The sequence below is a fragment of the Oryctolagus cuniculus genome, chromosome 5, assembly GCF_964237555.1.
Source record: "Oryctolagus cuniculus chromosome 5, mOryCun1.1, whole genome shotgun sequence".
In the NCBI taxonomy this organism is placed as follows: Eukaryota; Metazoa; Chordata; class Mammalia; order Lagomorpha; family Leporidae; genus Oryctolagus; species Oryctolagus cuniculus.
The window spans coordinates 127,511,062-127,524,547 of NC_091436.1; the positions used below are offsets into that span (position 1 = coordinate 127,511,062).

The 13,486-nt window shown below is 49.7% G+C and overlaps 1 protein-coding gene and 1 pseudogene across 18 annotated transcripts in view; both read left to right on the top strand.

Annotated features, from left to right (window-relative positions):
* Positions 1-13,486, top strand: part of TRERF1 (transcriptional regulating factor 1) — a 226,174-nt gene that overhangs the window by 18,961 nt on the left and 193,727 nt on the right. The gene's annotated exons all lie outside the window — the stretch shown is intronic.
* The window catches only part of LOC138849662 (transcription elongation factor A protein-like 8), a 62,778-nt pseudogene that overhangs the window by 13,244 nt on the left and 36,048 nt on the right, over positions 1-13,486 (top strand).

Here is a 13,486-nt window from a genome sequence, read left to right on the forward strand (position 1 = left end):
CTCTGGGATTTTTGGTCTCTCAAATCTTGGTATTTCTTCACAACCCCGAACTCCAGTTCTGTCTTCCAAGTCCAGAGAGAAATCTGCTGCAGGCTTGCATTGATGCTTTCTGTTTTACCTTCATGTTCCTTGCACCAAACTGGTGAATGTCCTGTGGGGGAAACAGCAGCTACAGATCCATAGCTCATCTCACTGTGCTTTGCTATCCTCTAGAAGCTTGGCCTGTCAAGTCCTGGCTGCCCTGCACTCCCACACCAGCAAATAGTTATCATTATTATTATTGTTATTATTTTGTGCTTTAGCTATTATTTGTAGTTGTTCTATATAGGAGGATTAGTTTAGTATCAGCTATGCCATAATACCTGAAAGTAAAGTCCAATTTTGTATGCCTTCTTATTGGAAATTATAAGTATTTTTTATGTCTTAAAAATTCTATAGCAGCTAATTTTTAATATTTGTACAGAGCCCTCTTTTAGGCCTTTATAATCTACTCAGCCATCCCTGCTGTCATACACCTAGGTCATTTCCCATAATTTGCTTTTATATATAATTCTGCATAAATATCTTTGTATTTCTTTGCAGAAGCATCTTATTCTTATTTTAAGGGCTCAGAGTTAATAGTATTAATAGTAGAGATTGTTTTTATACATCTATCATGTCCAAAGGAAACTAGAGGCCTTTTCTGTCTCAGATGGTTTATAAAACTGTTTTTGTTTCTTTGAAAATAGTCCTATAATGCCCCCCCCTCCCCCGCCATGTACCACACATACTGCATAATACGACTAATAATGAGTTTCATTCTCTGGAGAGCCCCAGGACACCATTACAATCGGTCGTCCTTCTCAGAGAGGAGCAACCTGGAGCAAGAGAGGCCAGGGCACTGCCAAGGTCACACGGCCCAGAGCTGAGCCATGCTTCTGGTGCGGGACCCCTGACTTTCAACCATGCTAGTTTCCCCTTATCCGTGTTGTCAGTTATATTACATGGAAAATTCCAAAAATAAACAATACATTTGAAAAAACTTCTATTATAGCATATTGTTATAATTGTTCTATTTTACTCTTAGTTAATCTCTTACTGGCCTTAATTATAGATTAAACTTTATCATAGGTCATGTATGTACGGGAAGAAACTGTATGTATTGGGTTCAGCACTCATGGGACCCTGGGGATATTCCCCTCTCGTGTAAGGAGGATACTGGCCTACACTGTACCACCACAGAGGTGCACACAGAGGGTCACCTGGAGGTTGGATATCAGAGCAGTCCCTGAGTAGCCAGAATTGGAGCGATGAAGAGCCAGGGCCTTGGAACTGGTAGACGGCAAGGAGTGCGTGGCCAGAGGAAGCTCAGACTCGCTGGCCCCAGTGCTGTGGAGTGTTTCCTCTGCTTTTCCCTGCGCCTCTGCTTGTCTCCTGACCCCGTCACACCTCGCTTCTGCCCACCCACCTAACCTTTTCTTTCCTCTTTTCTAGTCATTGCTCATTATATAGATCTCAAGTATCCTTTTAAAAAATGTTTATTTTATTTACTGAATAAACTTCATGCTCTCCTTTTAGTATAAAAGCAAACTTTTAAACTTTTTTCCTCCAGAAAAAATTTACTGAATGAAATTACTTTTGCATTGCCTTTATTTTTGTTTTTTAAGATTTATTTATTATCTGGGCCGGCACCGCGGCTCACTAGGCTAATTCTCCGCCGTGCGGCTCCGGCACACCGGGTTCTAGTCCTGGTCGGGGCGCCAGATTCTGTCCCGGTTGCCCCTCTTCAAGGCCAGCTCTCTGCTGTGGCCCGGGAATGCAGTGGAGGATGGCCCAAGTGCTTGGGCCCTGCACCCCATGGGAGACCAGGATAAGTACCTGGCTCCTGCCATTGGATCAGCGCGGTGCGCCAGCCGCAGCGCGCCAGCCGTGGCGGCCATTGGAGTGTGAACCAACGGCAAAGGAAGACCTTTCTCTCTGTCTCTCTCTCTCACTGTCCACTCTGCCTGTCAAAAAATAAATAAAATAAAATAAAATAAATTTAAAAAAAGATTTATTTATTATTTGAAAGGCAGAGTTACAGAGAGGCAGAGCCAGAGAGAAATAGGGAGAGGTCTTCCATCCACTGGTTCACTCCCCAAATGGCTGCAATGCTCTGAAGCCAAGAGCCAGGAGCTTCTTCTGGGTCTCCTACATGGGTACAAGGACTTGGCCATCTTCTGCTGCTTTTCCAGGCCATAGCAGAGAGCTGGGTTGGAAATGGAGCAGTCAGGACTTGAACTGGCACCCATATGGGATGCTGGCACTGCAGACGGCAGCTTTACCTACTATGCCGTGGTGCCAGCCCCAACTGTCTTTATTTATTTATTTATTTTTATTTGAAAATCAGAGAAGGATATCTTCCTTCTGTTGGTTTACTCCCCAGATGGCTGCAATGGCCAGGGCTGATCCAGGCTGAATCCAGGAGCTTCATCCAGATCTCCCACGTGGGTGCAGGGACCCAATCACTAGGGCCATCCTCTACTACTTTTCCAGGCGCATTAGCAGGGAGCTGGATTGCAATTTTGCAACTGGAACACAAACTGGTGACCAAATGGGATGCTGGTGGTGGCTTTATCTGCTACACCACAGTGCCGGTGCCACCTTTAATTTTTAATGAACATTTTCTACATCCTCTCTGGGTCAGCAGCTCTTGGAGACAAAACCCTCAACTGCTTGTTTCTTAGAGTGACAGAAAAATGGTCTCATAGTGTTTGGAGAGAGCAGCTGGCGTGGGGTTCGTGAGTTTCCTAAGAGCTGTTGGAGTTTTTCACTGGGAATGAGCAGCTGAGTGGACTTTGCAGAAGACATGGCTGTGGGCTATTAAGTGGCATCAAAGGAGGTTGCTGGGGAGAAGGATGGGGTAGCAGAGAATGGACAGGAAGCCTGCCCCTCCCCTGCTTCCAGCCCTTCAGCAGCACAAGCCACATCCTCACAGTGGCCTGACCACACCCTGTGGCCACCCACGCCTCTGCGACGCCATCTCCTGCTGTCCGCCTCCCTCGGTCCAGCTACACCACTCTCTTGGCTGTTCCTTGAGTACACCTGGCAGAGTCTTGCCTCAGGGCCTTTGCACAGTCTGTTCTCTCTGCCTGCATTGCTCTTCCAGAACTTGAGATACCATTCTCCTGGCTCTCTCTCTTTTAAGATTTATTTATTCATTTGAAAGTCAGTTACACAGAGAGAGAAGAAGAGGCAGAGAGAGAGAGAGATCTTCCATTAGCTGGTTTACTCCCCAAATGGCTGCAGTGGCCAGAACAGGACTGATCTGAAGCCAGGAGCCAGGAGCTTCTTTCGGTCTCCCATGTAGGTGCAGGGACCCAAGCACCTAGGCCATCTTCTACTGCTTTTCCAGGCCACAGCAGAGGGCTGGATCGGAAGTGGAGCAGCTGGGACTCGAACCAGTGCCCATATGGGATGCCAGCACTGCAGGTGGCAGCTTTACCCGCTATATCACAGCGCCGGTCCCTCTCTCTCCTTTTTCACCTCTCATTTACCCCTGCTCCTCGCTTACTGCTCCTCTCCCTGCCCTCCCCCCCCATTCCTCATCCCTTTTTCCCCAAACACTTTATCCACCTGACGTTGTATATAGTTTCCTTGTTGGTTATTCTGACTGCCGGGCTCGGTTTTTCTAGAGCCTGGGTGTGTTCAGTGCAGCATCCTGAGCCCCAGGCACACAGTAGGTGCTCGTAAGTACATGTTGACTGTTGTGTTCTTGGGGACATGGTAGGGCCCCCAGCCCAAAGACTTTATCACTGCTTAGGATGTGGGAAAATCTCTTTGCCTGTAGGAATTTTTTTTTAATTAAGAATTTTATCATTGTCATCCCCTGCCCCCTTCCAGTTCATTTAAGACTGTTATGAAACAAAACTCATTATGCCTCACAATGTGACAGCGCTGCAGGCCCAGGGAGCGTGGGAGGCGGCGGCATGGTGGGGCGGCCTTCCAGCCTCCCTTCATGCTTTTCTCTTGGGTTTGTTCACCGAGGATGGCCCCAGCCTCCTGGGCAGAGGTGGGCAGCAGCGGGGCCTGGACCTAGCCTGTGGTCAGCCCTAGAGAATCCAGATTCCTTCCCTCAGGGCAGGAAGATCCGTTGGGTGGCCAGGGGTTGGGGAGGGGAGGGTAGAAGAAGCAGTCGGGTGGGAGAGAGCAGAGGGGACAGAGGCAGTGAGGAGCGCTTGGTGTGGTGCCGGTAGAGGGGTGATGACACGAGAGCAGTTGGCAGTGTGGTCTTCCTTGGATGCGACCTTTACTTGTCTCTGCACATACTGAGTGGCTGTCATTCATTCGCCCGATAGCATTTGCCAAGCGCCTGCTGGGTCCAGCTGTGTGTGCAGGGCGGGCCTTGGAGGCGCAGCTCCAGCCACTACTGGGTCTGCTGCAGGAGGGGCACTTCCTGGGGACCTTGGGTGTGACCCAGTGGCTCGGAGCCAGCCTGTTGGACTTGGCCTCTGCCTGTGGGTTCCTGGGAAGTAGGAAGGCCTGCTGGGAATAATTAATGTGTGTGGAAGGGAGGGCGGAGGAGGCAGGCGCCATGAGGAAGTGGCTCGGACTCCTCCTAGAGTTCTTTTCTAAACATTTCCCTCCATGACTCCATCCCCAGGCAGACCTGGCCTCTGGTGCCAGCAGGCAAAGGCTCGTTCTGGGCCTGGGCCTCAGAGTGCCAAGGCTTCTTTTCTTCTTCTTCTTCTTCTTCTTCTTTTTTTAGATTTATCTATCTTCATTTTCTTTGAAAGGCAGAGAAAGGAGGTGTAGTGGGGAGAGAGGAAGAGACAGAGATTGATTTTCCATCTGTTGGTTCACTCCCCAAATGCCTGCAATAGCCAGTGCTGGGCCAGGCTGAAGCCAGGAGCCTAGAGCTCCACCCAGGTCTTCCATATCTTCCATATGCGTGGTAGGGATTCAGGCAGCCATCACCTGCTGCCTTCCCGGGTGCACATTAGCAGGGAGCTGGACTGGAAGTAGAAGAACCAGGACTCCATCCCCGGCACTCCCATACTGGATGTGAGTGTCCCAAACCGGGACATCAGCCTCCATGCCCAGAGCCCACCCGTTAAGTGTTTCAATGGTTAATCTCCTTCTGAGTTGTGGTTTCTCCATATAGACCAAGGACCTTGGATCCTTGATTCCTGGATCACTCTCAGGATGGGCTGCAAGTGTGCAGTCACTTGGTAGGCGGGAATCTGAGAAAGCTGCGGGGCCCTGGGGTTTCCACCTGGCCCACTCCTTCCTCCCCAACCCTGCTGTCTCCTTGGCTAACAAAGTAGCAACACTGACTTACTGGAGTCTATCTCCTTTCATTTCCTTTCTCCTGTCTCCTGGTCCTGGGTTCATAATGCACTTCAAAAAGCCACCAGCCAAATGATCAGCCTCTGAGTAATTCAGTCTGCAGAACCGAAAATGTGCAGTATGTTATAGCACAGATGCCCTGATAAGTTAAGGGGAAGAGAACTGAGCCTGGACTTCTTTACTGAAGCGTTGTCCCAGACCAGAAGTGACATAGGAAATGAATGAAATGATTTGACCAAGGTTGGTTCTGGGCCTGTAGCTTAGATGCTGAGAATATAAAGCTTGGGAGGCCAAAATCCTACCCTGAGTGCCACGTGGGGCTTGCTACAAGATACCCAGAGTTGACTGCTACCCATGACCCCACAGGGCAGGCCCAGCCCTTACCAGCTGTCTTCCCCTGCCAGTTGGTAGCTGCAGGAGTCTGTAGCTCCAGCCTGTGCATGATGTGGTGCTGTCAGTCTTTACCTGGAAAGAAAGCGCCCAAGGCATACATACCTCCTACTGAGGGCTTCAGGAATCCTACTTTTCTTGTTCTTTTTTAAATATAAAAGAGACCACACTTCTGGTTTGGTAGGCATTTCTCAGTATGGGTCCTGCGGAACCAAGGTCTTTGTTCTTTGCTATTACTTTGGTTGAGGTTTATTTAAAACAACCAAACCCAATAATAATGTAGGTTTTAAATGTATGTGATAAGTTCATAAGTTACTATGAACTTATTTTTTAAAACTCTATTTATTAATTCAATACATATTATTCATTATATGCAGAGGCTCAGGCTGGAGAGATGAGGGACTGTCAAGCTTTGTACCAAGGACCAAGGATATTTTGTTCTAACTCTGGCCTAACTGCTCAACTCTGCCGCTGTAGCACAGAAACACTCAGAAAACCCACCTACAGGCGGGAGCATTCATTTGCAAAGCTGGCTGCTGGGCTGCATGGAGCAGGGAGGCCACAGGTGCTGTTCTCTGGGCTGGCCCCTTCGGCCTCTGCACTGGAGATACAGCTATGGACAAGATAGCCCTGGTCAGCACCCTCTTGGAGTGTGGTCTTTGCTGAGAATAATTCTTTGCTACTTTTAGTAGCATTGTTTTGAAACCACACCTGTTATAAAGAGTAGACAAGTACTTTTCTGGAGCATTGGAGACCTAAGTAACTTTATAGAAAGAAGGTTTCAGTGAACAGGCGGTTCTGTTTATGTTATCCACCAGGGTCTGTGGGTACTGTGTGTGCTTATATGTAGCCCTAGGTCTTATTTTTTAGTTACTTTAAAAAAAAGTCATTTAATTCCACATGCATCTTTCCATGTGTTGGTCTGGGCTGTATAATTTTAGCGGCTACCTCCTGCTTCTTGCTGAGCCGAGGTGTGCCCCATGTACATACAGTAGGCGTTTGTTAGATGTTTGTTTCCAGTTGCAGTAAAAAGCCTCTCAGAGTTGGAGAGTGACCACTTTCTGCAGAGCCTGCAGGTGGAGACTGTTGACTTGAGAGAACTCCAGAGAGCAGGGCACGGGTGCTGTCTCCTTGGCCCACCTGCTGGGCGGCAGCCAGCATCTTGCAGCCAGGGCTGTGCCAGGTAAGTGTGTTACCAGTGCACACCCAGAGGCAGACAGCAGGGTGCCTGTTCACTGGGGAGCGTGACTCCCCAAGTGCAGGGAGAGCCCTCCATGAGCTGTAGAATAAAGCTTGGGCTGTCAGGAGCTCCTGTGGGCCAGGTGGGGAGAGATCAAAAAGCCCAGGGAATCAGGTTGCAGTCAGGCAAGTGGAAGGGACCTGGGCTGTAGGACCAGACTGACTTCCATTTGACTCTGACTCTGGGTTTGCTCCATATGTTTGCCCTGTGGCTGGGCACTTTGTGAGCCTCCCTGAGTCTTGATTTTCTCTGCTGTAAAATGGGGTATCACCTCCAGTCCATAGACACAATGTGAGGATCAGATGAATAATCCAAGAGCAGAGAGCATGCTACACACATGCACACACATATGTGTGTGTGTATGTGTGTGTGTGTGTGTGTAGCTATGCTTGGTGTCAAGTGTGTGGCCCATATTGGCTTGCAATTGACAATGGTGGTTGTTATTTTACTGTGATTGTTACTAAGGTAGCACCATCAACTGCCCTGTTCCAAGTCTGGATTTGGCTGCTGTCTGCTTTGGGCTGTGCCCCACCCTGTCTTCAGTCCAAGTGCAGAGACACCACTTCCTCTCTTCTACTTCCATGACAGCTTAGCTGGGGAGGGCAGACCCTGACTCCCGAGCCCAGGCCTTTGATAAAATCAGGCCAGAACCTGAAGACCAACTGGAGAGTTACTCAATGTGCATTCACTCGGTAGACGCAGAGGCCCCTCTTGCGCTGCAGGTGCAGTGTACAGTGGTGAAGAGAACAGGCTTGGTGAGGGGCGTGAGTGAGGTAATCCCCCACATGTTTAGTTATAGACTGAGATTAGCTGGGAAAGAAAAGAGGCAGGAGTTAGGTTGGGAGAGAATCTCTCTCTTGATGAGATGCTTAGTTTCACCAGTAATCAGTGAAATTCCGTGTTTTCCCCATTCAGTGGGCAGACATTTAGAAGTTGTGCAGTAGGAAGTGTTGGGGAGGATAGGGTCTCTTGCTGGCACTGTTGGTGGTGTAAACCGATGCAACTGCATTGGAAGGCGGTTCAGTCTTACAGGTTGGGCATCCCTAATTGGAAAATCCAAAATCTGAAGTGCTCCAAAATGTCAGCCACCATAATACCACCAATGGAAGATTCCACCGGCGACCTCAGGAGACAGGTTGCAGGCAAGATGCAGATTGTGTAGCGTTACCTGCAAGCTCTGCGGATAAGGTGTCTGGGAAACACATGTGAATTTCATGTTTAGACTTGGATCCCATCCCCAAGATCTCCCATTGTGTATATGCAGATATTCCCACATCCAAAAGTATCTGAAATCAGGAACAGTCCTGGTCCTAAGCATTTTAGATAAGAGGTATTCCTCTTATGTCTTGTAAAGTTGTATGTTCACATGCTGCATGTCCTGAGCATATATATTGGTCAAGAAAAAAGCCATGCACACAGGCACCGGGAATGTTCCTCGCAGCACTGTTTATAATAGCAAAATCAGCTGGGGAATGGGTAAATACATCGTGGTCACACGGTAGAGTCTTGGACAGCAGCAGAATGGATGAACAGCGTCAGCATGCAAAGGCCTGAGGATGAGTGCATCCTAGTAGTATCATGCAGAGGTTTTAAAAAGCGAGACCCTGTACTTTTTTTTTATTTTTCCACTCAGTTGTGAAGCTGATGAAAACTTGGAGTATTTTGTGTAGGGATGCTGATTATATAAGAAAGCCATGAATGTTGGGCGGTGGGTTTGTGAGGGTTCTCGCGGGAGGAGCAACTCACAGCGTGGTGTTTGTGACAGCCTCCCCAAGTGCAGTGACACAGAAAGGAGCAAGGAGGAGCCACCTAGGGTTTTGAAGACAGAGTAGACATTTTTTTGGTCATTGCTTTGGAAAATTTTTTTGAACCCAAATTATAAAATGTTACTCATTAGCATTATGACACGAGTGTGTGTGTGTGTGTGTGTGTGTGTGCATTTCATTCTTTTTTAATTAGCGTGAATGCGTCTTTTGACAACCACAATAACTGATAGGATATGGGAAACTGTGACTGTCTTTGATAGCTGTCGCTTCCTGTCCAGGTGGGGCCGTGCTGGGGGACCTCGGCTCTGAAGGGCTCTTTGCTGCCATTTGTGACAAGGAATCTCAAGGCCACGTTCATCATGAAGGGACACAGATGTGGCAGGGTAGAGGGGCCTTCTTGGTGTGGTTCCAGGGTTGGCAGGCAGCGCTAGTTCAGAGATGAGTAGGAAGGAGGCACTGTCTGGTTGTAGGTTTTGGCTCACGTGTGCATATCGAAACTCTTCCTCACTTTCACTCTTGTTGTTTGAAGAGCCTTGAGGCATCCTGGTCTGACTTGTGGAAGGATAGAGAGGCAGCTAGACCTCTGTGTGACGGGACCAGCTTTCTGGAAGGAGCCGGGGCTGAGCTGGAAGAAACCAAGAGGAGTTGCTCTGGGGAGGGAGGGAGCATCTGGCGTGAGGTTTCAGAGGATGATGGTGTCAGGGCTGCATGGGAGCTGCCGGAGGAGCAGTGCTCCGTGAGCCTGGCCTTCCTGGGCAGCCGTGATGGAGCGGGGAAGGCATGCCGGGGAAGGAGGGAGTCCAGAAGAGAGGGGTGGAGACGCTGGGGGATTGGGAAGGCAGGATACATACAGCAACTGCTGGAGAAGTCAGGGAATGCTTCAGACTCACAGGTCTGTGGAAGATGGAGTGGAGTTGGTCTGTGTGGTTACAGAAGGGAAAGCTAGAATTGTGAGATGGAAGTTATAGGAGGAGGTAATTGTTCTTACTATAAATCAGTGTTGTTCAGGCGGTAATTTGTAATTCATCACCGGGCTGTGCCATCAACCTGATGATCAAGATCAGCGATTTTGAAGCATGAAGTAAAATAGAAAGAGTAGAATATGCAAAAATATGAGTGGATCAGATGTGTATAGGTCAGCTTTGCTTCTTGTCAGTTTTGTTCATTTTTATTATATGTATACGTAGATATTTTATGTACTGGGTCATGAGTGAAATATAGTTTCTTAGTAGAGTTAAGGCGAGGAAAAGTTTGAAAGTCGTTACAATCTGCTGTTTCTTCGTTATCATCATCATCCTGTTTATTGAGCATGTACTCTCTGCCTGGCTCTTTGCCAAGTGCTCTACGCACGTTTTCTCATTTAAATCTCGTGACAACTCCGTGAAGCAGGTACTGTTGTTCCTGTTTCAGAGATGAGGAAGTTCAAGTTCAGAGAGGCTGAGTGACTTTCCCAGGGTCACGGAGCATGTGTGAGGCTGAGCCTGGAGTGGGACCTAGTCCAGCCCCTTCGCAAGCCTGTTCGTAGACTAAGTTACCGTCTGCTGCAGGAAGAGGCGTCCATGAGGCCGTACCAGAGTGGCCCCCAGCAGTCTGGAAAGGGCCGGCAGGGTGGGAAGTGCTCAAGCAGAGGGCCGGGAAGATGGAGTTCCCGCCAGCCCCTTCTCCCACAGTGGAAGACTGGGCAGAACCATCGTGATACCGCTGTGCCATTACGTAGCGTAGCCCAGGGCTCACCCAGTGCAACACTGTAAGGTCAGTTACGACTGCAGGGTTTCTTTGATTCTACATTGCAGTGTGATTTAATTAATAAATAGATTCAGATTTGTTTACAAGTGGGATTTTCTCCTAATAAATTTCCTGCTTTTAAAAGTTAAAAACAAAATGTTTTCTGATTTTCTGTAATGAACATGAATTAATTTTATAATTTATCTAAATTTAAAAAGTCATTAAAAAGCAAACACTGCAATGCAACAGAAACTTTAATTAAGACTTCTTCCTGGCAAGTTCACCAGAGGCAGCTGGCAGCTTGCTGCTCCTCCTCCTGTGTGGGCTGGGGACGCTCTGTGCGGCCCACGGGTGGGGATTGGTGGACAGGTTCTCTGTGGACACAACTTCTTATCAGTTTTCTGGAGCAGCCCAGCCTCCCTGCACAGAGCAGAGGCTGTGATCTGGGAGCGCCTCCTTTCTCTCCTAACTGCCGAGGGGATCTTAGAGGTCATCTCCCCAGCCCCTTCACTCCAGGGAAGAGGAAGCCAAGGCCCAAGGAGGGGATGTGACTTTGCCTTGCCCTTGACCTAACTCACTGAGAGCCGAACTAGGACTGGCTCTCAGGCCCCCAGGGTGGTGGGGGAGGGGGTTAAATTATCTTGCTTCCCTAAGAGAGAAGGGGTGCTGAAGGCTGGCTGGAGTTTTGGGGGGATTGGAAAAGAGTGGCGAGCCCCATTCTACTTTCTTGGAGTTGCAAGGGGAGGGCGGTAGGATTAGGATTTAGTTGGAGGAACCTGATTTCTGCTCTCAGTTTTGAAACTTGCTGTGTGGGAGTATGGGTTTGGCCTAACAGTTAAGATGCCGGTGTCCCTTATCCAAAGTGCCTGGGTTCCATCCTTGGCTCCAGCTCCTGACTCCAGCTTCCTGCTCATGCAGACCCTGGGAAGCAGCAGTGAGGTCTCAGTGGGGTTCCCACCACCACATGAAGACCTGGATGGAGTTCTGGGCTCCTGGTTTCCGCCTGGCCCAGCCCTATCTACCCTTGAGGGCATCCGGGAGGTGGACCAGCAGATAAAAACTCTCTTTCTGCCTCTCAAATAAATAATTAAAAAAATTAGAAAAAAAAAACTTATTGTGTAATCGAGTGAGTCACTTGCCCATGGCCATGGGAGGACGGATGAAGTTTTGCCTGTCGAATTGCTTAGTCAGCACAGGGCAGGTGCACGGACCCCCAGCAGAGTGTGTCCTCGGCTTCACTTCCTTCCAGAGTCAGCCATCTCATCTGCACGAGGAGTCGTCGGTAGTCATGTTCTGGAGAAGTACAGGGAGCCGCCAGCCATCAGAGAGCTTAAAGTGTGGTTGCTGCAGGCACACGGAGTGACTTCTCCCTTCTGCCAGGCCCTCGGGGTCAGGGACTGTGTGCCCCATGTGTGGCGGGGGAGGACCGGCACAGGCTGGACACTGGCTGTTTGACTTGTTGGGGTGTGTGTGTGTGTCGGGGAGAGGGTAGTCGGGCTCTGATCATGCTCTCTGGTGTTGCCTCGTCCCCACAGGGCACAGGAGTGCGGCTTCTGACACAGGCTGTCTGGTTTCAGACTGGAGCCATGACAGGTAGCGCTGTGGTTTGTACTGCCAAGGAAGCAACCCGAGGGGAGAGGACTTGGCAGGAAGCTTCTTCCAGCTTCCAAATCACCCAGGGAGAGGGGGACAGGAGAGGGAGGGGCTGGGATTGAGAAAGGTCATTATCGGCATCCAGAAGTTTCTTAGTGGGTGCCCACATCCTCTGTCGGGGTGTCGTTTTGTGTCCCAGCTGCTCTGCTTGCCGTGCAGCTCCCCGCTAATGCGTCTGAGAGAGCAGTGGAGGATGCTCGGGCCCCTGGAAGGAATTCCCGCCTCCTGATTTCTGCCTGGCCCACCCCTGGCTGTTGCAGCCGTTTGGGGGAGTGAACCAAAAGATGGAAGATCTCTCTCTGTCTCTGGCTCTCCCCTCTTCTCTCTGTGTCTCTCTGCTTTTCAAATAAAGAAAGAAGTCTTTTTTTAAAGAATTTTCTCAGATGATCTGTTGAAAGAGCTGCTCTGGTTCCCGACAGCTCCGCCTGGCTGTGGGCTCGCCAAGGCCCCAGCGTTTCCCCTTGACCTGTGAGTGAATGTTCCCTTGACGGATGGCCTCAGCTGAGATCCAAGGCAAACACTGCTTGTTGCAGGTTTGTTTTGCGCTCTGTTATCAAGGCTAATAATATGACACGTTAAGGCTTTATGACTTGATTAGTGGCATCAACACTTGGAAGATCTGGCTTAGGGCTGCTGAGAGAGGTTACAGGAAAGTAATTAGACTGTAGTTGTGAAATGCAGGGGGTGGATTCCACTTACTAATGGCTGTGAGGCAGCCCCTGCCTGGTACTGAATGCCACCGGGAACAGAGGAGGGGATGGCTAGCCAGGGAGCTCTGCCGCAGCGTCCAGGATTCTCTCCTGCCTGTGGTCAGTGCCCTTCATCTGCCGCCTGTGAACCCGCAAGAGCCTCAGGATGTCTAGTCCGAGGCTACTCAGACCGTAGTCCTGGGCGCTGTGGCTTCGGCATCCGCTGAGAAGTAAATGCAGAACCTCAGGATGTGCCTGCCCTGTGGAGTCAGAATGTGCGCTTTTGACCAGCCCCTTGGGTGATCGGGTGGCTTGAACATCAGGAGAGACGCTGCGTGAGCGCACGTGCCCCCTGAGGTTAGTTTGTGGCAGTGTGACTTTTATTGGGCAGCTCAGTAAACAGTTTTGAACCCTCGTGCCGCCGTGTGACTCTACTCTGTGTCATTGCAGTCTGAACTTGTGTGTGTGCGCCCATCCATTGTCACTTGCGGCGTCAGCATAGGGTTGTGGTTTAGCTTGCCTGCCCCCAGCTCACCAAGTTCTTGGCACAGCTCGTCGTTTCTTTGAATGCATGTCTGGCATCACAGAATGTAAGGGGTGTGGCCAAAATACCACTTGCTTCCTGTTACCCCGCTGCAGGGGGCCCATGGTGGCTCCTGAAGCCTGCTGTGTCATGTCCACACCTCTTGCTGGGGCTCCGGGCCCACGTGTTCTTT